We start from the raw sequence: 23,048 nt of genomic DNA, 5'->3' as shown, positions 1-23,048 counted from the left end.
ACATAGGAGCACCGCAATATGTAAGACAAATGCTAACAAGTATGAAAGGGGAAATTAACAATAACACAATAATAGTGGGAGACTTTAATACCCCACTCACACCTATGGATAGATCAACTAAACAGAAAATTAACAAGGAAACACAAACTTTAAATGATACAATAGACCAGTTAGACATGATTGATATCTATAGGATATTTCACCCCAAAACAATGAATTTCACCTTTTTCTCAAGCGCACACGGAACCTTCTTCAGGATAGATCACATCCTGGGCCATAAATCTAGCCTTGGTAAATTCAAAAAAATAGAAATCATTCCAAGCATCTTTTCTGACCACAATGCAGTAAGATTAGATCTCAATTACAGGAGAAAAACTATTAAAAATTCCAACATATGGAGGCTGAAAACACGCTGCTGAATAACCAAAAAATCATAGAAGAAATCAAAAAAGAAATCAAAATTTGCATAGAAACGAATGAAAATGAAAACACAACAACCCAAAACCTGTGGGACACTGTAAAAGCAGTCCTAAGGGGAAAGTTCATAGCAATACAGGCATACCTCAAGAAACAAGAAAAAAGTCAAATAAATAACCTAACTCTAATTCTAAAGCAATTAGAAAAGGAAGAAATGAAGAACCCCAGGGTGAGTAGAAGGAAAGAAATCTTTAAAATTAGGGCAGAAATAAATGCAAAAGAAACAAAAGTGACCATAGCCAAAATAAACAAAGCCAAAAGCTGGTTCTTTGAAAGGATAAATAAAATTGACAAACCATTAGCCAGACTCATCAAGAAACAAAGGGAGAAAAATCAAATCAATAAAATTAGAAATGAAAATGGAGAGATCACAACAGACAACACAGAAATACAAAGGATCATAAGAGACTATTATCAGCAATTATATGCCAATAAAATGGACAACCTGGAAGAAATAGACAAATTCTTAGAAAAGTACAACTTTCCAAAACTGGACCAGGAAGAAATAGAAAACCGTAACAGACCCATCACAAGCATGGAAATTGAAACTGTAATCAGAAATCTTCCAGCAAACAAAAGCCCAGGTCCAGACGGCTTCACAGCTGAATTCTACCAAAAATTTAGAGAAGAGCTAACACCTATCCTACTCAAACTCTTCCAGAAAATTGCAGAGGAAGGTAAACTTCCAAACTCATTCTATGAGGCCACCATCACCCTAATACCAAAACCTGACAAAGATGCCACAAAAAAAGAAAACTACAGGCCAATATCACTGATGAACATAGATGCAAAAATCCTTAACAAAATTCTAGCAATCAGAATCCAACAACATATTTAAAAGATCATACACGACGACTAAGTGGTTTTTATCCCAGGGATGCAAGGATTCTTCAATATCCGCAAATCAATCAAAGTAATACACCACATTAACAAATTGAAAAATAAAAACCATATGATTATCTCGATAGATTCAGAGAAAGCCTTTGACAAAATTCAACATCCATTTATGATAAAAACTCTCCAAAAAGCAGGAATAGAAGGAACATACCTCAACATGATAAAAGCTATATATGACAAACCCACAGCAAACATTATCCTCAATGGTGAAAAATTGAAAGCATTTCCTCTAAAGTCAGGAACAAGACAAGGATGTCCACGTTCACCATTACTATTCAACATAGTTTTGGAAGTTTGGGGCACAGCAATCAGAGCAGAAAAAGAAATAAAAGGAATCCAAATTGGAAAAGAAGAAGTAAAACTCTCACTGTTTGCAGATGACATGATCCTCTACATAGAAAACCCTAAAGACGCCACCAGAAAATTACTGGAGCTAATCAATGAATATAGTAAAGTTGCAGGATATAAAATCAACACACAGAAATCCCTTGCATTCCTATACACTAATAATGAGAAAATAGAAAGAGAAATTAAGGAAATAATTCCATTCACCATTGCAACGGAAAGAATAAAATACTTAGGAATATATCTACCTAAAGAAACTAAAGACCTATATATAGAAAACTATAAAACACTGGTGAAAGAAATCAAAGAGGACACTAATAGATAAAGAAATATCATGTTCACGGGTTGGAAGAATCAATATAGCAAAAATGAGTATACTACCCAAAGCAATTTATAGATTCAATGCAATCCTTATCAAGCTACCAATGGAATTCATCACAGAGCTAGAACAAATAATTTCACAATTTGTATGGAAATACAAAAAAACCTCGAAAAGCAATCTTGAGAAAGAAGAATGGAACTGGAGGAATCAACCTGCCTGACTTCAGGCTCTACTACAAAGCCACAGTCATTAAGACAGCATGGTACTGGCACAAAGACAGAAATATAGATCAATGGAACAAAATAGAAAGCCCAGAGATAAACCCATGCACCTATGGACACCTTATCTTTGACAAAGGAAGCAAGAATATACAATGGATTAAAGACAATCTCTTTAACAAGTGGTGCTGGGAAAACTGGTCAACCACTTGTAAAAGAATGAAACTAGAACACTTTTTAACACCATACACAAAAATAAACTCAAAATGGATTAAAGATCTAAACATAAGACCAGAAACTATAAAACTCCTAGAGGAGAACATAGGCAAAACACTCTCTGACATACATCACAGCAGGATCCTCTATGACCCACCTCCCAGAATATTGGAAATAAAAGCAAAAATAAACAAATGGGACCTAAGTAACCTTAAAAGCTTCTGCACAACAAAGGAAACTATAAGCAAGGTGAAAAGACAGCCTTCAGAATGGGAGAAAATAATAGCAAATGAAGCAACTGACAAACAACTAATCTCAAAAATATACAAGCAACTCCTACAGCTCAATTCCAGAAAAATAAATGACCCAATCAAAAAATGGGCCAAAGAACTAAACAGACATTTCTCCAAAGAAGACATACAGATGGCTAACAAACACATGAAAAGATGCTCAACGTCACTCATTATCAGAGAAATTCAAATCAAAACCACTATGAGGTACCATTTCTCACCAGTCAGAATGGCTGCGATCCAAAAGTCTACAAGCAATAAATGCTGGAGAGGGTGTGGAGAAAAGGGAACCCTCTTACACTGTTGGTGGGAATGCAAACTAGTACAGCCACTATGGAGAACAGCGTGGAGATTCCTTAAAACCTGGAAATAGAACTGCCATACGACCCAGCAATCCCACTGCTGGGCATACACAACAAGGAAACCAGAATTGAAAGAGATACGTGTATCCCAATGTTCAACACAGCACTGTTTATAATAGCCAGGACATGGAAGCAACCTAGATGCCCATCAGCAGATGAATGGATAAGAAAGCTGTGGCACATATACACAATGGAGTATACACTCAGCCATTAAAAAGAATACATTTGAATCAGTTCTAATGAGGTGGATGAAACTGGAGCCTATTATACAGAGTGAAGTAAGCCAGAAAGAAAAATACCAATACAGTATACTAACGCATATATATGGAATTTAGAAAGATAGTAATGATAACCCTGTATGTGAGACAGCAAAAGAGACACTGATGTATAGAACAGTCTTTTGGACTCTGTGGGAGAGGGAGAGGGTGGGATGATTTGGGAGAATGGCATTGAAACATGTATAATATCATATATGAAACAAGTCGCCAGTCCAGGTTCAATGCACGATACTGGATGCTTGGGGCTGGTGCACTCGGATGACCCAGAGGGATGGTACAGGCGGGTAGGAGGGAGGAGGGTTCAGGATAGGGAACATAGGTATACCTGTGGCAGATTCGTGTTGATATATGGCAAAACCAATACAATATTGTAAAGTTAAAAAATAAAAAATAAATAAATAAATATTTTTTTAAAAGTAAGAAAACAAAGCTCACAATATATTTCCATGAATGGAAAACCCACTAAGGGGCTTAATTTCTTAGCAGAGAGAGAAAGGAAAGATCTAGAAGGAAGCGGTTGGGGGAAGCAGAGAGAAGCAGAGATTTTTACAAATCTTGTGAGCATGTCATTTTATCAGCCAATGTGAAGACAAGAATAAAGCGCTATTATGGCAAAAAAAAAAAAAAAAACCATAAATAGCAGACATAAAAATCTATGCATGAGAGAGAGCATAAAATAACAGAAGTTTAGGATTTTAGTGATGATAAGCATCACTTCATTGTTTAATTTAAAAACAGAGCTTTGAAGCAAAAAATCGGAAATGTTAAATTTGCTAAATTGAGGTTGTTCCTAGATGTCCATGTATTATACTGCTTTCAGTACTTTGCATACTGTGGAAGGATTTTAGTTGTTTTAAGAATTGAAATAGAGATAAGAAGAGGTTGACTCGCAAAAGTAATGAGCACAGGCTTACTCTTTGTCCTGACTCCCTGGTCCCTGAGTGGCACGTGAACTCAGTTTTTTCTTTCTTATTACCTCCTATCCCACGTGTGATACCGGTCAGAATAAGGTGACATCAGCCAATCCCAAATTCTACCTACTGACCTAATCTCACACCCCAATACCTCTTACATCTCTCTTTGGTTTATAGTTTGAAGGAATAATTTCACCACGTGCTTGGATGAACTCTTAAGTGGCCAGTAGCTCTTCCAAACTCAAAAATCTCCCCACACATGTCCACCAACTTCCATTGCTAAAAACAGCTAGTTTTGCTCAAGATGCAGGGTTTGTTTTTTTTTTTTAAGACACAATGGCTTTTATACAGAGCAAAACAACTGAGGTGTCTTTTACTCTGAATGGAGATTGAAGGTTCAAAGACCAAGACTTGAAGAGGCATCTACACCATTCCATCTTCTCCAGAGCCCCACTTCAGCTTGATTAGACTTTGAAGAAGACAGGCACAAGGTAAAAGTGATACAAGGAAATGCATTTCAAAATATATTTCTGAAGCACTTAGATCTATACTTTAGTACCTGTATTTTTAAAGCAATGTTTGTAAAGTACGTAGATGGATGACAACACAAAAGCCACTAGGTACGTACTAAGTATACTAATATATGAAGTGAAGTGAAAGTCACTCATTCATGTCTGACTCTTTGGGACCCATAGAGAGTTCTCCAGGCCAGAACGTTGGAGTGGGTAGCCTTTCCCTTCTACAGGAGGTCTTCCCAAACCAGGAATCGAAACGGGGACTCCTGCATTGCAGGTGGATTCTTTACCAACTGAGCTATGACGGAAGCCCAAGGATACTGGAGTGGGTAGCTCCACTCCAAAGTATGGAGGTACATGCTTAGTCTGTTTATTATTGTTCATACAGTAGACTGATGAGGATGCTCACTAGTAGTAAGATACTGTCCTAGCAAATGTCTCTATATAAAGGGGCATGTGTGCATGGTACTGACAAATGAATTTTCTAAAAACTACTAGGAAAAAAATTGGCTTGTGTGGATGACATAAATACCTCCTATTGTAAGTTTAAGAAATAACTGACTTAAATCTCATATGTTCATGAAATGCATTCAACTTTTTCATCAAAAAAAAAAAAATTATGTGTATAGACATGGTGCCCGATTACTTAAAATCACTAGAAACAAGCTCAAGTATCAAATATTTCATCCTAAAACATCCAAATAGTAAGCAAATGTCTGTATTCCTTTAATAGAAACCAGTATTAAACTTCAGTATCAAATCAGACATTTTCCAAAGGAGTGAATGTAGACAACCCGAGGTACCACGAGGTGGCAGCACGTCCCCACAATAGCACTGCTCCCATACTGACTTGTTTATGCTCAGAGAGAAAACCTCAAGTGAGATGTTCCCATTCAATCCGAAGTGTTACCTTTAGGAAGAAATTCAGGATCAACTTAGCCCGTTTCCCTTCACCTTTCAAAAAAGAAACCTAAAGTTTCTGAAAAGTTAACAAGCAGTTTTCCTAAGTCAAACAAGCAGTTCATGGACAGAACTGGAATCAGAACCTCATCTTCTAGCCCCAGGGCACACTCCCTAGTCGTGTAAAAATCTTTCAACATGCCCTTTCCCTACCCCAAAGCCTCCGCATGATGGTGGTCGCTAAGAGAAATGATGCTTTGGAATAAAACATGAATACTAGGCAACAAGCAGCTTTTTCTTGGGTCGTGCTCCTCCTTCTCTAGTCCCAGTCCTGACCTACAGGTCTTCCTATTTTCTAATCCCTTCCCACAACAAAATGGGAGCAATTTGGGTATCAATTCTTTTTTTTTTTTTTTTTTGACAGGAACCTCATATGTTTACTTTAACTGCAAAATTAATGGATGTTGCTAAATTAAAGTAATATTAGACTATAAAATCTCACAACCTTGTAAAGCAACTATTCGCCAATAAAAATTAGTAATAAAAAAAGAAATAGGTAAAGCTTTAAGTTGACTTCACTAACGTTCTCCTTCAGGCTAAATGCAGTCAAGGAACTAGTTTGCCCAGGTCTGAGCAGAATGTCACATTTTTTCCTGTATGCCCTTTAGGGAAGCTCCCACACCAACCTGGTTTATTTTACAACTCCGGTAAATCAAACCAGTTTTACGCTTGTTTCTAACAAAACCTAGTTATTTTCTTAAAACTTGAATGTGTGTAACAAGAGCCTACTTTTGCCAAATGCTTGCCAGTTTTCTGGGATTCTGCCATTTGACTCATAATCACCTATTGAGAGAAAATCTTTTCTTGTTCTCATGCTTCAAACCAATGAATTGAGCTTTAAAGAAGATAAGTGACTTACTCAAGATGATAAAATTAATGGTGGAGAAACTAGGTTTCAAGCCCAAATCTGTGGGTTCTTAGAACCTGTGCCCTCATTCACTTCATGGTACCATTTCTTGTCTAGACAGGATCTTGTTCTGTCTACAACTTCCTGCGTTAGTGGAAATGTTCTATGTCTGCTCTGTCCCGTAGGGTAGCCCCTGGCAACATGGGACTGTTGAACATTTGGGATATAGCTTATGTGACTGAGAAACAGAAATTTTTACTTCATTTTAATTAATTTAAATATCAGCATGTGGCCAGTAGCTAATGTATGAGATAGCAGAAGTCTAGGTGCATGACATCCACACACAGGCAGACCTCGCGGATGTTGCAGGCTTGGTTCCAGACCACCACAGTATAAGCTGAATATCACAATAAAGTGAGTCACATGAATTTTTTGGTTTTCCCGTGCATATAAAAGTTACTTGTACACTATAGCATAGTCGATTAAGTATGCAATAGCATCTTATAAAAAAACAGTATATGTACCTGTATTTAAAAATATTGCTAACAAAAATAGCTAACAACATCTGAACCTCCAGCAACCCGAATCCTTTTACTAGTGGAGGGGTTTGCCTTGATACTGATGGCTGCTCACTGATCAGGGTGGTGGTTGCTGAAGGCTGGGGTGACTATGGCAGTTGCTCACAATAAGACAACAATGAATTTTGCCACATCAATCGACTGTCCCTTTCATGAATGGTTTCTCTGTAGTATGTAATACTATTTGATAGTTTCATACCCACAGTAGAATTTCTTTCAATTTTGGAGTCAATCTTCTCAAACGCTGTCACTGCTTTATCAATTAAGTATATGGTTTTATTCTAAATCCTTTGTTGTCACATCAGCAATCAAGTTCACCGTCTTATATGGGTGCAGTTCATGGTGCCCCAGAGCAATTGCAATAGTAACATCAAAGATCACTGATCACAGATCACCAACAGCAAGTATAATAATAATGGGAAAGTTTGAAATATTTCAAGAATTATCTAAATGTGACACAGAGACATGAAATGAACAAACGCTGCTGGAAAAATGGCTCCATTAGACCTGCTCCATTCAGGGTTGCCACAAACCTTCAATTTGTAAAAACTGCAGTATTTGAAAAGTTCATTAAAAGGAAGTGCAATAAAACAAGGTGTACCTGTTGCATAATATAAAGAGAAAGAATATTAGAATCAACTACCAGCTGTGTGAACTGGAGTGACATTTTAGCTTTAAATCTCTAATATTCAGTTGACTCCTATATAAAATGAGAATGATTATAACTATACCAGACAGTTGTTATGTTTTAATTAGATACATAAACTATTTTGAATAAATAATCACTAAACATGTTTCATCTGCCCCTTAAAGATTTAAAGTATTTAGGCAGGAAATTGCATGAGCGCTGCTTAGCACTTCTTCCAATATATGACAATTCACATCAGAAAATTTTTCAGTGTTGCTCTCCAATTTGGGTTCTTTCACTATATTCTCTCTTAAAATTATTGTTAGGTTTAAACTTTGAATGACAAATGTAAAGCACCCCACAGTTATCTCAGTGATATGGTTTCTTTTCCCCCTTACCTCCCTTAAGATTTGGAATAATTTTTCTTTTAAACCCTACTAAACATCCTTGGTGAAGAGGGTAGGAAAAGATAGGAGGAATATCCTATTTCTACTGCTCTGAGTTCAAAAGATAACTAAATTCTCACTTCAGGCTCAGGCATGTTCAAGAAACAAGTGTCATTCTATCTATACCATTGTTTGATATGTGAGTATAGTCATCCCTCTGTATCCACAAGTAATGGTTTGTCAGACCCCTCTGGATACCAAAATCCACAGATGCTCAAGTCCCTTATATAAAATGGCATAGTATTTGCGTGTAACTTACACCCATCCTCCCATATACTTTAAATCATCTCTAGACTACTTATGGCAACCCACTCCAGTACTCTTGGCTGGAAAATCCCATGGAGGAGGAGCCTGGTAGGCTACAGTCCATGGGATCACAAACAGTCAGACACGACTGAGAGAATTCAGTTTCACTAGACTACTTACAGGAGAAGGCAATGGCAACCCACTCCAGTACTCTTGCCTGGGAAATCCCATGGACCGAGGAGACTGGTAGGCCATAGTCCATGGGGTCGCTAACAGTCAAACACGACTGAGAGACTTCACTTTCACTTTTCACTTTCATTCACTGCAGAAGGAAATGGCAACCCACTCCAGTGTTCTTGCCTGGAGAATCCCAGGAACAGGGGAGCCTGGTGGGCTGCCGTCTATGGGGTCACACAGAGTCGGACACGACTGACGTGACTTAGCAGCAGACTACTTATAATACCTGTATGCATGCTAAGTCACTTCAGTCGTGTCCAACTCTCTGCAAGCCCATGGACTGTAAGTAGCCTGCCAACTGTCCATGGAATCCTCCAGGCAAGAGTACTGGAGTGGGTTGCCACTTCCTTCTGCAGGGGGTCTTTCCAACCCAGGGATCAAACCTGAGTCTCTTACATCTACTGCAATGGCAGGTGGGTTCTTTACTACTAGCACCACCTGGGAAGCCCTTGCAGTGTAAATGCTACAGAAATAGTTGCCAGCCTGGAGTAAACTCAAGTTTTGTTTTTGGCAACTTTCTGGAATTTTTTGGAATATCTTTGATCTGCAGTTGTTTGAATCCACGGATGCAGAACCCCAAAATACATAGGGCCAGCTGTGTATATCAGAATGATTGAAAACCAGTGTGATGAGTCTAATTTTATTTTGACCCTGATTTCTTCTGTGGTCATTGTTCATGTTGTACCTCAGATTTCCCATCTAGGAAATGGGTAGAGTCACCTTAAATCATCCACCTTAAATCATCTTCAGAATACTGGAGTGGATTGCCATTTCCTCCTCCAAGGGATCTCTGGATGCAGGGATCCAACTCTTGTCTCTTAAGTCTCCTGCATTGGTAGGAGTGTTCTTCACCATTAGCACCACCTGGGAAGCCCTATATTAAATTAAGATCCTTAATTGTATAAATCCTATTAGTATAACTTACATTTTCATATCAATCATCTCTCATGACCATCTACCATAGCATTATGCATGATAAAAGTTGTAGCTTTTGTAAAACATTTTCATAAACTGTAAAGCACTCGGTGATAGCCTTTCACAAAAGTAATATGATTGGTCCCTTGGAAGAATGTGCCTGAGGAAGTGTTATAAAACACTGGACTCAGCCTAGTAAGGGTGAGATGGATGATTGGTCTCCTGGTGCCACTCCTTTGTGTTCTGTCTCCCAGCATCTTAAAGAGAGAATTAAGAAACACAGCTCTTCCAAGCTACTCTTCTTCTCTGCTGCCACTAGGTGGACACCCCGTCTAATCCCTACCGAGGTGCTGGTATAATAGGTTTAGAAAGTTGAGGATTTCCAGAATTAATGGCCCCAGAGGGAGGGCCTCTCCCCAAGGCTGCACGTGAGTGAACAGCCTGGTGATTAGGCCCTGAAATTTAATCACTTGCTCAAAGATAAACTGGAAATAAAATCATAATGGACCCCTGTCCTATACATACCCTAGTCATTCCTGCCACTTCAGGGCCTTGGCCCAGGTGTTCAAATCTCAGTGGCTCCTTAACCTCCTACCAGCCCTGAAAGTTCAGTATTCTAGAACGCTAAGCTCACAGCTCAGGTGTCAGGTTAGAGCCTTAACCCTGGGCCAGAGGGAGGTGTTGACCCCTCCCCAGAACCTGGTAAATCAGAAAAAAGATCCTGTCTGAAGGTACAGAAAGAGTCTAACCAGGAAGAGATGGCAAGGACAGAGTAATCTGTGCAAAGATTTCTGAAGATGGTAGAGAAAGTGGAAAATTTAAGTTTTTACCCAAGGAAGAAGCTTTGGATTTCGTGTTTCCTTAGTCCAAATTTGCCAAAACCTCTCTCTGAAACAACACTTGATATTTATATCCCCTTTGGTCTTTTCTTCTACCTCTTAAGACGACCTGACACATGCTCTTCTCAGATTCCCCTCAGTGACTCCTTCCTAAACTGTTGCTGCTACTGAGCCATCTGTCACCCCCCAGCGTCTGCAGCCCCCTCCGGAAAGCTGAGTCTCAGCAAGCTGTGACCCAGGCCTGGGGACAGGAGGCTGCAGTCACAGCAGGGTTTCTGCTAACTGGGAGGCAACAGAGAGAGGAAAGAGGCTCGATTTGAACTTCTCAAAGTAAAGACGACTCTAGACATTTGCTTTTAATTCAAATAAATATTTATGAGACAGATTCTGTAAGACACCCTTTTTAAAGGCTAGTCCCTGCCTTCCAACAATCATAAAGAATGCCCTTAATGAAGCAGTTAGGAAGCACTGTAGAATCTGCAACACTTTGTCAATCAATCAGTCATACATGTTAAAGACCATTGAATCAAACCCCTTTAACTTTACATTGCATAAATAGAGATCCAAAGTTGGAAGATGCAAAGGTATATAGTGTGTGTGTGTGTGTGTGTGAATTTCAGTATCTTTGCATCTTCCAACTTTATATATATAGGCTTTCCAGGTGGCTCTAGTGGTAAAGAACCTGCCTGCAAATGCAGGAGACATAAGAGACATGGGTTCAATCCCTGGGTCAGGAAGATCCCCTGGAGGAGAGCATGGCAACTCACTCCAGTATTCTTGCCTGGAGAATCCCATGGACAGAGGAGCCTGGAGGGCTACAGTCCATAGGGTTGCAAAGAGTCAGACAAAACTGAAGCGATTTAGCACACACGTGCGCGCGCGCGCACACACACACACACACACATACATATATAACTTAAAATGTATATTACCTCTTCTCTAATTAGTAGGAGAGATAATGTATTTTTCAGGTATAGGGATCTGGTGGGGTGGAGATGGGGGTGAGGATAAGGGGAGGTCACCCACTACCCCAACGAGGGCCTGGACTACAGTTGTGAAATTGATATGTGGCTTTTAAAAAGTTAATACAAAAAACCTGCAAATAACATCGATGAAGTAAGAACTATTCTGAAGATTTAAATGAAGGAGCCAAATCCCATCTGACTGATTTCAAGAAATCGGCAAAAATGGGATTGTCTCAGGAGAAGTGAGGGAGGGGTAGATTATAAGAAATCCAAGCAAAAGTGCATGTAGGAGCAAAACACTGTCTAGGAAAGTCCAAAGCAGAGTCTGCACTAATAGAAAAAAAATTTTTGGCCTGTTTTTAAAAGTGTATATAAAGTTTGTAATCAGAAATATTTGGGTAAATGATTAGGGCAATACATTTAGGCGATTGGTGGAGGCTTTGAATGACAGACTATTCTCAGTGTCACTACTTAATTGAATAAGAAATGGGGAATCTCATAATTTCTGGAAAAAGGAGGTAGGTGTGCTAATAAGATGCTGTCAAAAACAAACACTAGGCAAACGAAACCAAAGGAAGAGGGTTATTCTGTGTCTAAGAAACAAATTTCTCAAGTCAAATCAAATCATCAAATCAAATAAAAACCTCAGCTGTCTGAGTCTGTCCATTCACTCACCCTCTGATCCAAATCCCAACCTGCATCATCCACCCATATTGCCCCCTGGGGAGAACACCTGGGCCCTGAGCCTAGCTCAACCTCTTATTTACACAAATGTCAGATTGACAGGAATATTCCTGATTTCATAATATCAAAGTTTCTCTAACAAAATACATCAATTTGGAATTTAAAAAAATAATTACACAGTAATTCATGTTTGTTTTCTTTGCAAAAATTTGGGATTGGTAGGTAGAAAGTAAGGGCCATAGACAAGGTGCAATTAATACAAATTTGAAAGTATAACAAAATGTCTAGGAGATACAGATATAAATATAAGTTAGATTAGATATAGATGGTTGTGAAGGAGTTCTAACTTAGTTAGAAAGTAATGAAGGATTATCAAAAGTCAGTACCCATACAAAGTCTAAAAATAATTGTCAAACCTGCAGATATTTTTATCTGCACAACATTAGCTTTCTGGCTCTTTGAACATCACTGGGTAACTAACCAATTTAAAAGAAAAAAAAAAAGCTTTTATCCAGCTCTGTCCTACAGAACAAAAATAAGCAAATGACCTGCAGCTCTAGATGATGTTGTGTTTGCTTATAGAATTCTTGGTGTAACAGAACAACTGAGGTGTCTCTTTATCCCACTTTATGATAATATCCTCACATTGTTAATATACTAACATTTAGGATAGCTGGATGTGAAGTTGCCTCTCTTGGTTTTTAGCACCCTAGAAATCTGGAGTTCTTTCCCCATCAGAAGTGTCTGTGATGCAAGCAAGCAATTCTGTTGCTCCTGCCTTACCCTTTTATACCCTAAACCATTTTCTGTCCCTTTCTCTCAGACATATGTGAAGGGCTAGAAACTGCCTTCCCCAATCCCTGTCCTTTCTGGAAGAAAATGAATATAAGAGACTAGAGCTATTCCCCCTGGGGCTCCACATGCCTGATTTCCATAGGAAACAATCAACCGGACTCTGATCCGATTGTTTGGGTGTAGAGGCTGGGTGAGAGGCGGTGGAGGTGGCCAGGAACGGGGCTGCCCACTACTGTAATGAGAGTCAGGGCTGCAACCGGAATCATGACAGATGGGGTATGAATACCAGACTGGCACCTTGAAAAAGTTTCTCATGAGCACATAGAGGGATGGGAGAGGAGTCCAGGTCTAGGGACAGAACATCCATCGATGGGCCATCTCTGCCTCTAATCCACTCCTCATTCATCAATGAGGCCCTCAGTAATCTGTCTCCCTAAATCCGACTCAGAGAAAATATACCATACCATCCCAACAGACAACAAAAATCCCACCAGGATACGCTGGTTTGTTAAGCATACTTCTCCAAAATAAACCAATCCTAGAACCAGGATGCCAGCCACTGACTTTGAATCCTGCCACTTCTCTGTGTAAAAAATGCCAGTGTCTCCCTATCGTTGGTAAGATCAAACATAAACACTTCAGAATGGCATTACTTAGTTATGGCTTTTCTGAACTCATCCTCAACCAACCCCCTCCACACACACCACCACCCACCAATACTGCTCGGTGATCTCTTAGAACATCCCTTATTGCCAGTACACCTCAATTATTCTCAAGCTTGTCTTTTGCCCTGGCATCCCCATTGCTTGGAATACTTCTCTCTACTTTTATCCTTTAATGTATAACTTAAGTGAAAGAAAGAAAGTGAAGTCGCTCAGTCATGTCCAACTCTTTGTGACCCCATGGACACCAGGCTCCTCCGTCCATGGATTTTTCTAGGCAAGAGTACTGGAGTGGGTTGCCATTTCCTTCTCCAGGGAATCTTCCCAACCCAGGGATCGAACCCAGGTCTCCTGCATTGTAGACAGACGCTATACCGTCTGAGCCACCAGGGAAATAATTGTCTTTCTAACAGTCTCTGTCTTCTCTCTATACAAATTTCCTTTCCCTGTGTCATGTAGTACTTGATCGATACTTTCATAGAGGCAAACATCGTATATTTTGTGGCAGTGTAATATCTGTCTCTGCCTAGGTATCTCTGCCCTTGAAGAATGGATCAGCAACTTATGCTTTTTATCCCAACATGAAATTCTGGAGGGTATGTGTGTGTTCAGTCACTCAGTCATGTCCAGCTCTTTGCAACCCCATGGACTGTAGCCCACCAGGCTCCACTGTGGAATTCTCCATGCAAGAATACTGGAGTGGGTTGCCATGCCCTTCTCCAGGAGAGCTTCCTGACCCAGGGATCAAACCAATGTCTCCTGCATCTCCTGCATTGCAGGTGAATTCTTTACCACTGAACCAGCAGGGAAGCCTGAAGACACTTCTAAAAAACGTCTGTGAGGACTTCGTTGATGGTCCTGTGGCTAAGACTCTGTGCTTCCACTGCAGGGGGTGCAGGTTTTTTTAATTTATTTATTTTTTAATTGAAAGATAATTGCTTTACAGAATTTTGTTGGTTTCTGTTTTACTTCCAACAATGTTGTCTTATCTAGTTCTGAAGCTTGCTCTGTCTCTTTAAATTGTGGTTTTTTTTACCTTTTTGGTATGCCTTGCAATATTTTCTTAATAACCAGATGTATCATAATGGGTAAATGGAACTGTTACAAATAGACCTTTTGTAATGTGGTTGTGAGGTGCGTGAAGAGAAAAAGCCTCTGTAGTCCTACAATCCAGGTCTCTGTCTTCTAAGGAGCCTGTGCCTCTGGACTGTGAACATCACAAGAACTTCTCAGTTTTCTCCTCTCCACCTTAGGTGACACAACAGCTAGAGATGGCTGAAATGGGGCGTTTCCCACCCTGTAGTCAGTTAGGCTCTGGCAGGCCTTGTTAAGAATAGAGTGCTTCGAAGTATTTCAAAACTACATGATACACATATGCAATGGTATTATTACTCAGCCATAAAAAAGGAACAAAACTGAGTCTTTTGTAGAGATGTGAATGGACCTACAGGCTGTAATATGGAGCAAAGTAAGTTGGAAAGAGAAAAAAATATCATATATTAACACATATATGTAGAATCTAGAAAGATGGTACAGATGAACCTATTTCCAGGGCAGAAATCGACACGCAAAGGCAGAGAACAGACATGTGGTCACAGGGTGGGAAGGAGAGGGTGCGATGAATTTGGAGATAAGACAACATAAATACACTACCGTGTGTAAAGTAGATAGCTAGTGGGAACTTGCTGTATATATAGAACAGGGAGCTCAGCTCAGTGCTCTGTGATGACCTAGATGGTGGGATGGGGAGGGGAGGTGGAAGGAAGGTCCCAGAGGGAGAGGATATATGTATACATATAGCTGATTCACTTTGTTGTACAGCAGAAACTAACACACCATTGTAAAGCAATTATACGCCAATTAAAAAACAAAAACAAAAAACTGTTTCTTTCCCTCCAACTGCCTGAAGCACCCAGTGATTTTTCTGTTATTTGCTGTGAGAATCTGGTTGAGCTCCCACAGGTAAATCACAAAACTGTGCTTCCCTGCTCCTCATGATGGGATCCCCTGGAGTTTTTAACTCTCAGAGGCGTCCGCACTGAGCCTCCAGCAATTCATCGTTTACAGCACAGGTGCCTCGCCTTTAGCCGTGTCACTTGTGAGCCTCTGCTCTGGTGAACTGGATCATCTGTGTTCTCCTGTCTGTCTCTTCGATCTCGAGGATAATGGTTTGCCTTGTGTCCTCCCCTCTCTTGTGAATCCAAGAAGAGTTGTTGGTTTTTCTGTCTTCTCAGCTTTTACTTGCTAGGACAGAAAGGGAACTTCCAAACCCCTTACATGTGGAATCAGAAACTAGAATTCTGTCTATGAGCTTGCAGTTTGGGATTTCAGCCATTTCTTTAGATTATTGATGTCTTTGGGCCACAAATTCTGTTTTGTTCTCTTTCTTTTAAATTCCCTTTTTCTCCATGCCAAATCTACAAAGTACAAGACAATTTAAGAAATATTTTTGCTTACAGACTGCTATTTGGTTGGTGCTGGCTTCCCTGGTGCTGACTCAGTTGGTAAAGAATCCACCTGCAATGCAGGAGACACTGGTTTAATTCCTGAGTTGGGAAGATCCACTGGAGAAGGGATAGGCAACCCACTCCAGTACTCTTGGGCTTCCCTTGTTGCTTAGCTGGTAAAGAATCTGCCTGCCATGTGGGAGACCTGGGTTTGATCCCTGGTTTGGGAAGATCCCCTGGAAAAGGGAAAGGCTACCCATTCCAGTATTCTGGCCTGAAGGATTGCATGTAAGTATACAGTCCATGGGGTCACAAAGAGTCAGATGTGACTGAGCAACTTTCATTTTCACTTTTTTCACTTCCATATGTCAGTTTATGTGTGTGTGTGCTCAGTCACTCAGTCACGTCCGACTCTTTGTGACCCCATGAACTGTAGCCTGCCAGGCTCCTCTGTCCATGGGATTCTTCAGGAAAGAATAATGGAGTGGGTTGCCATTTCCTCCTCTAGGGGATCTTCCTGACCGTGTCTCTTGAGTCTCCTGTGTTGGCAGGTGGATTCTTTACCACTGTACCACCTGGGAACCCTCTACACATACGGTATATAATTGAATCTTACAGAGAATCTTGCCCACTGCCACACAAGTAATAAATATTAAAAGCGTCATTAGTCTAAGAACTTCTATGCATATTATTAGCTTGAAGATTTACTAAGAAATTTGTTCTGTATGGTCTGCTGTTGTGCTTTTCATATGCCTCAGAGAAAAAGGTAGGAAATAGGAGTATTTCATAGAAATATTTGATCCCTTTGGTTAATGTGTAATGCAAATTTGCAGGAGAAAATAAATGGGGACAAAATATTTCACTTTCAGATGAATCTCAGTTGCTGCTGATAAGTTGTAAGAATTGCAACTTTATGAGATGTTGAAAAAAATAGTAGAGGGAAACAGAAAAATGAAATATAATTGACCCTTAAATAACATGGGTTTGAACTGTGCAGATCTAATTATACATGGATTTTTTTTTTCCCCAATGGATAAATTGGAAAACTTTTTGGGAATTGCAGCAATTTGAAAAATCTTACAAACTGCATAGCCTATAAATATAAAAAAATTAAACTATATGTGTCATGACTGCATAAAATATATGTAGATATACATAGAACCTACAAAATGTATTAGTGGACTATTTATGTTATTTATACAGCTTTCAGTCAATGGTAGGCTTTTAGCAAGTAAGTTCGGGGAAAGTAAAAAGTTATATGTGTATTTTTGACTACACCAGGGTCAGCACCCCTAACTCCAGCATTGTTCAAGGGTCAGCTATGATTGTATGTCAGGAGTATCATGAAAAGAACACTGTTATGAAAGTGAATGATCCTGGATATGGCTTTGTCATCCAATATCTAGACCTGGGGTCATGAACACCTTCCGAAATATCTCATAAATTTATCCTACTCACCAGGAAAACTGAAGAAAGTAAGCCAAATGAATTTGCAGTTAATCTAGATATATAATTCGGAGAAGGCAATGGCACCCCACTCCAGTACTCTTGCCTGGAAAATCCCATGGACGAAGGAGCCTGGAAGGCTGCAGTCCATGGGGTCGCTGAGGGTCGGACACGACTGAGCAACTTCACTTTCACTTTTAACTTTCATGCATTGGAGAAGGAAATGGCAACCCACTCCAGTGTTCTTGCCTGGAGAATCCCAGGGACGGGGGAGCCTGGTGGGCTACCATCTATGGGGTCACACAGAGTCGGACACGACTGAAGTGACTTAATAGTAGTAGTAGTAGTAGATATATAATTACATTAGGTTCTAGTCTATTTTGTTCTAGTGTTCTCCATTATATTATAATGCTTTAGACAGGGAGCTTAGAAAACCCTGACTATATGTATTAAGCACTATGCAGATAAATTTTGAGAGACTAAAAGCAAAGGTAGCAACATTAACAACTGTTTCAAATACATTGAGGGGGCTAGAAAATAAGGACTTGTTTTTCTGATTCCTTTCAAACTCAAGAGGAATAAAGGAACTAGTTCCAATTAAAATATTTAAGGTTAGGCATCTAAGTGGAGAGAATGGATAAAAGGTAACTGTGCAGAAAGAACAAAAGCCCAAAAGAAGGAGAGGAAGTCTGGATTGAAGGAAAGTCAGTTTATTTCAGATTTGTCCAATACCTGTAGATGCAACGTATCTGTCCCCACCCTGGCTCTTCTGGATGAAAAAATGTCGCAGTATGAAAAGAGAGAGAAACCCCCTCACTCGTGGAGCTTTTGAAAAACAAAGATAAATAAAGGAGGTTAGATCCTCATCTGAGTCCGATTTTCTGCAAAGCTGACTACATCAAATGCTAATCCTTCAGGCCTTAGGGGGCTGCCCCACTCAGTCTATGACCCCTAATCCCCTCTTATAGGTCCCCTAGAGTAAGTGATACTGTGCTAAGTGCCCGGATGGGACCCTGGCCACATCTGGTCCCAAGACCCTCTGCTCTGCATTGAAACAGAAGGATGGATAAACAATTTGGACTTTGTCTTATTCTCTCTTTGAAGGATGCAACCTTATTACCCAAAGTGCTGAGCCCCTGACTCAATTAGTCCGCTAATGTGATTATATGCTAATCTGGGTTTTATTTTGCATCTGATTTTCATGTTATTTGCTTGATTTTAAAATAGAAGCCCTCCTGTGTGTGGTTCCCACTCCCTAATACAGTGCATGAATTCTTACTCCCTGCGTGAGTCAGGTGTTCTACGGTTCATTAGATAGATCTAATGTGAGAGCCTCTGTAAAGACATAGGTACAGCTCTCTTTTTCAACATTTTATAAATTCTCAAAATATTAACGGGTCAGTCCCTAACACAAATGTGTCCATTGAAAGATGAAATAAAAGTTTTAGCCACTTAAAAAAAATTTTCCAAAGAAATCAAGATACAGGATAATGAATTATGAGTGACTTTCATAGACTTTTTTAAAATTTTGCTTCTCAATTTTTAATAATTTTGGCTATAAAAGTAATAAACACAGCAAATATTTAATTATCACTTGCTTTACAATACAATATTTGCACAAAAGATCTTTGAGGAAGATACAATTATCATACTTGCTTTAAAAATAAGAAAACTGAGGGACAGAGTTTTGTACGCCCAATATCATAATACTAGTACAAGACAGAACTGGGATAAAGTATGCTTTTATTACTGGCTTAATTAAAGGTAAAAATAAGATATCTATATGCAAAGAATATTGTCACATTGCCTTATAGATGGATGAATATTGAAACCATCTTAAGTTCATATGGAATTTCAGGAAAGCCATATATTGTAGTGGGGCTCCACAAACTTATACTTTAAATTATAACATTACAAGTTAGAACAATTATAATTGGGTCAAGGGACAAGGGTCTTCTCTTCCATGCTAATAGCATGGAAAAAAAAACATTTTGCTTTTTAAAATTCACTGTATTTTTTAACTGGCTTGCTCAGTGTTCCCTTTGGAAAAGGAAATTAAGCTAAGCAATAAAGTAGAGTAGCAAAGAGATAAAAGAGAACAGAGGAGATGATCTTTCTCAAGTTCATATTTATTCTCTCATAAGCTTGTATTTAATGAACATTATACACTAATTAACAATGGGCTCAGGGCAAAGGATATAGAGATTAGCGGAGGGGGAGTCCCTGAAATCAAAGAGATTTAGCACAGTAAAGATGATAAGAAAAATGAGTGAAAACAAGAACACAAATGTCTCTAATGCAAGGCAAAATAAAATAGATTTGCCTGGGAGAGTTGTATAGAGGAATAGAAGTTTAGGAGAGAAAAAAAGATCACATCTCTCTGAGATTCCTCTGAGGGTACACACCCTTAGGAAATGCCAGAAAGCTGTACTTTGAAAGATGGGTACAATTTTGGACTACAGAAATAAAGGAAGAATGACTATCTCCAAGGCTCTTTGGCAGAATTTTTGGATCCCAAGAGAATGAGATGTTTCCTGAAACCCAAAGGACAGGATATTCCATTGCCTAACACTTTACCATTTAGAAAAAGAGGGGAGAGGGTGAGAGGTGAGGCTCTAGGAGTCTTCGAGAGGAAAGAGTCAAAGCCATAAAGATTGGGTATGCCTGGGCTCTAGCCAAAAAATTAGGGTAAGAAAATCAAGGAAATCTTTCCTTACTCTGATCCTGTCCTGAAAAAAAGATGAAATCTAAAAATACTTTTATCCCTTTGAAAAAATAATTGGTATGAGTTCTGCTCTTCCCTCATTGTATTCAGTCAGGTTTTGCCCAGCCCCTAACGGCAGACCCTGCTTGCACAGATGGGGCCTTTCAACCTAGCCTGAGTTTCTATTCTCTGGCTAGCACCAGACTCCAGCCAACACAAAACTCCCCTCTAATTGTAATTGAATCCACACTTTTATAGTTCATTACCTCTCTGATAGATTAGATTAGATCAGGCTGAAGCTGTGGCCAGTTCAGACATTGCCCAGGTTGGAGCACAAAGAATGGAAAAGGGGAAGGGCTGAGACAGAAAGAAGGTACCTTGAGAAATGATCTATCTTTCCTCCCAGCCATTAACACATTTCTCTCCGCTCCAACCTTCCCCAGCTCATGACCCTGTCCAACATATACACACATTCACCCTTTAGGAATTAAATGTTGAGACTCTGTAAAATCAGAGCTGGAAGGAGATACATGGGACCTAAAGGTCATCTAGCCACAGCCATTTTGCTCTACAAATGAGGAAGCTGAAGCCCAGGTTGGGAAGGAAATTACTCAAGCCAAACAACAGAACCCAGGTGTAGTGGCCTTGGAAATGGGCTACTGGGATCTTCTGTAAAAGAGCCTATGGTAGTGGGCATCGCTGACCACCATGGATGCCATGTTACTTGTGTGGTGCTCCTAGTTAATGACTAAGCACAAGACAGGCCCCGCAGCATGCAGGGTTGCTCCAACAGGCCATCTGGGCTCAGAGATTCATGACTGACACAGCCAAAACTTTCTCATGATTACGCTGCACTCAGAGTCTCTTCCTGCACAACCCTGCTTCCTTCCCCTCTCCTGTCATAGGTATCAGACCTGCATTACAGTCTGAGGGATTTCTCTTCCTACATATGTTCCCTCCCCTTAATCTTTCAGAGGCATCTCTCTCTGCCCCCAACTCTCTTGCTTGTTTAATATAATATTGGCATCTGCTTTTGAAAGATTTCAAATGAACATGTGGTCTCTTGGCTTACAGTTGATTGATACTGTCTTCCCCACAGAAACATAATTATGTATTTACTCAGTGGCACTGTCATAAGAAATTTCCCCCTATCAACCTGTTTGAAAATAATCTTTTCTTATTTTATGGGTTCTTTCTTGGAGTAAAATTCTCTAGAGAGTCATGAGGGTCTTCAGTTTTTTCTCATTTTCCAGGGTCACATGAGGCATAACTACACACAAGTCCCCCCTAGACACAGGTGGAAGGACAGTAATTGTTACACCCCTTCCACCACAGCCGCCTTAAATTATGCAAGAGCATTAATCAGAGATCTTATTGGGTTCTTTTCTGGGACTATTTCAGTCGGCCAATTCCATCCCTTTAAACTCCATATTAACACACTACCTTCCAAAGAGCACTGCCCTGATTGCAATTATTGGAGGGATTGGGCCAGAATTTAAAGAAAGGATTATTCCTGGACAAATTCTGATTAAAATGGGCTCCCTCAACCTCAGATGAAAAGATTAATAACTGTCCAATCTCCTACAGCCAGCAAGTCTTCGTCAATAACTCCCAATCTCTCTACTGTGAGTTTATCTGCCGAGGATTAAACTGAAAGGCTGCTCCCAAAACCAGTATTAAAATTGCCACAAAATATAGCCCTCTGGTTCCTGACAGCTGTTGAGTTCAAAGTGAGGGAGCTAGAAATCTCTTTCCAGCTGGGTCTGGAGGGATGGGTGTGGGAGGAGAGGTAGGGAGGAGAGTAAAAGGGATGGTCTGAATTAGGTGTCTGGAGGGACAGAACTTGTTGTTACTTACTGGAAACAATCAGAAAGGTCAGAAAAACTCCATCTTCACATTGTTTTAAATGGAAAACATCCCAGCCTAGTGGAAAGAATAGGAACGTGCTTGCTCGATCACATCAGTCATGCCAGACTCTGCGACCCCATGGACTGTAGCCTGCCAGGCTCCTCTGTCCATGGGATTTCCCAGGAAAGAATACTGGAGAGAGTTGCCATGCCCTCCTCCAAGGGTCTTCCTGACACAGGGATCAAACCCGTGTCTTTTATGTCTCCTGCACTGGCAGGCAGGTTGTCATTATAGATTTATCTGAGTTCAAAGTCAAAATCGGCCACTTGTCACTTATGCCTAGTTTTTCATCCAAAAGGGAAATAATACCGACCATGTTACTTGTCTCACACTGAGAATAAAACATGATTCACTTGCTGTGTTTTAAGAACTGTAACCTGCTTGTGGGGAAAAACGAAATTTACCAATATCTGCTTTTCTGTCCTCACTTGGAACGTAAGGTGAAAGTGAGTGTAGAATAGCTTAGCATCCCTCACAGCTATGCATTGTTAGGAGACCAAGTTCAGGTCACTGGTGTATGTTCTCCAAAAGCAAGTTTGTGTCGAACTTTTCTTCTCTCTACACACACCCACTTCCCCATCGCCTATCCTTGCTTCTGGCTGGAATGTGACTATGATGGCAGGAGCCAGAGTAACCATCTTAGAGATGAATAAAAGCTGCATGTTTAGAGATTCACAGACATAGAGAATAGATTTGTGGTTGCCAAGGGGGAAGAGGGTGGGAGGGAGGGGGGATGGATCGAGAATTTGGGATTAGCAAGAGTACTGGAGTGGGTTGCCATATCCTTCTCCAGGGGATCTTCCCAACCCAGGAAGTGAACCCAGGTCTCCCACATCGCAGGCAGGGACTTTACCATCTGAGCCACCAGGGAAGCTTGGGATTAGCAGATGCAAACTATTAGATACAT

This window comes from Bos indicus x Bos taurus, chromosome 5 (genome assembly GCF_003369695.1).
Source record: "Bos indicus x Bos taurus breed Angus x Brahman F1 hybrid chromosome 5, Bos_hybrid_MaternalHap_v2.0, whole genome shotgun sequence".
Lineage (NCBI taxonomy): Eukaryota > Metazoa > Chordata > Mammalia > Artiodactyla > Bovidae > Bos > Bos indicus x Bos taurus.
Note: the sequence above shows the minus strand (reverse complement) of the source record.